Source organism: Populus trichocarpa, chromosome 7, assembly GCF_000002775.5.
Source record: "Populus trichocarpa isolate Nisqually-1 chromosome 7, P.trichocarpa_v4.1, whole genome shotgun sequence".
NCBI classification, from domain to species: Eukaryota; Viridiplantae; Streptophyta; class Magnoliopsida; order Malpighiales; family Salicaceae; genus Populus; species Populus trichocarpa.
In genome coordinates, this window is record NC_037291.2 from 15,282,410 (window position 1) to 15,284,784 (window position 2,375).

Genomic DNA, 2,375 nt, shown 5'->3' on the forward strand with positions numbered 1-2,375 from the left:
GTAGAATGCGAGATTTGTCTTTGAAGACTGCGATCTCCATGCTCTTTTTATTTTTATTTTTATTTTTCTTTCCATATATATATATATATATATATATATAGAAAGGTATGGATGTTAGCTTTCTAATTCCACTAGAATCACTTTATTTTGACCTCTAGAGCTCAAGCTCTACGCTAAACATTGATCGGAGGTCAAATCTACCAATTATCTCCAATTTACTTCTTTTTTAATCTTACATCCAAAAGTGCCTTCAAAACATAAAACAAAGAATATCAAGACATTTTATATATAAAATATAGGCAAAACACTAGGTAAACATGGGTAACACTATCAAATAATATGGTAGCATCAGATACAAATTAGGTATTAAAATACCAAGTTTTCTTCGAAACATTGCAAACAAATTACACAAAAAAGAAACAAAAAAATATGCCATGTTGTCATGTACATGGCCAAGTCTCTCAAAGATATAAAAAAAAAATTATATCATATTTCATACAATTTTTTTTTTGAAAAATATGTATTGGCATGCATTTTGAGCTTTAATAAACAGTTTATTAAAGCCATGAAAACTAGGCCAATATTTCAAAAAATACAAAAAAATTATTTTGTTCTTTTAATATCTAGGATTATAAATTTATACATAAGATTTATTCTTGATATTGAATAAGAGTTAGTTATTCTTTTTATTTACATTAGAACGGTTAGGTTTCACCCGATAAGATAAGGATCTCCTTACTTATGAAGACTTATCTTAAACCTTAGACAAACAAACAATTAGAAAACACAATAACATCTTAACATATATCAGACAATTAAACAATGCAGCTTACTGTAGGTATGACGTATTTAGGGTGTTAATACTTTTTCTTTACACAACCAATCCTTGTGCCCGATCTTTAAGGCGCGCAATTAGGGTTCGTCTTAGACAAGAATGCACAACTACTAGTCTACCAATAGTTGAAGAGTTTGTGCTTTCCCGATGGACATGCCTCAAACATATCAAGTTTGGTTAATTTGGAGGATTGCAGATTGTATGGAATGAAGAGCTATGACTGCCACGTGTTTATGCAAACACTATATCCATTAGCTTATCGTGATTTATTGCCAAAAAAGATATAGGATGCACTCACGGAGATCAGTTATTTCTTTAGAGATTTATGCTCCAGCAAGTTGCAGACATAGCTATGAGGCAAAATGACTCCATAGAGCATCTACATATACATTTACCATATGAGACAAAAGTTGGAGGCCTAGTCCAGTATAGATAAATATATCCATTCGAGAGGTTAGAGATTACATATGCCATACAATCTTTGATACTATTTTCATTGTTTTTGTTAATTGAAAACATTCTTTTAATTCCATGTAGGTACTTGTTCAACCTTAAGAAAAAGGTAAAAAAACAAGGCGCATGTTGAGGCATTGATATGTGAGGCCTATATTGTTGATGAGATCTAAATATTTATCTAGTACTATTTCAAGCCTTATTTGAGAACAAGAATCAATCATGTTCCAAGGCATGACAATGGTTGTGAAATGCCTTTGAGTGAGAACTTGTTAATATTCTCCAATCATGGATGACCCACAACAAAAAATGTTGTCAGGGGAAGATATTTGTCTGAAATAGAATGTAAATAAGCCCTCAATTATGTGTTATTTAACTATGATGAACTGAGACTTTTTATTCAGTAAGTATATAAACTTTGTTATTAATGGGCTATTTCTCTCTTGTAATATCACAAACTCATACATTGTTGAATACCTCGTAGGTAACATCATCAATATTTACTGTCCAATAACTTACAGCTAACCGAATCTCAAATCTTTCAATTACAAAATGAACAATTTGTGACGTGGTTCATAAAACATGTAAGTATTATCACAAACTCATTATCTATCAAGATACTTAATTTCGTTAAAGAATTCTCTATCACTATTAATTTTTATACTTGTTGTACGAGGTTTATAAAATGGGAAGGAATGTTAACGCTAAATTGTCTTTACTAAGTCTGGGTCCTGAAAGAAAAGTGAAGTGTTACAATGGTTATTTTGTTAATAGGCACGTGTTTCACACTAAAGAATATGGGCAAGGTTGAAAGACATATCATAGCGGGGTTTATGTTAAGGGATCAACTTCTAATGAGTTTGAAGTTGACTATTATGAGAAATTAAAAGAGGTAATTAAATTGCAATATCATAACGAGCATAATAGAGTCTTTTTATTCAAATGTTATTGGTATGACACCACTAACAAAGGAATCAGAGTAGATCGCCATCATGGTTTGGTCAAAATTAACTCAAAAGCTAGACTCTACAACGTCAACGATGTCTTTGTTTTTACCAAGCAATGACAACAAGTGTGTTACACATAC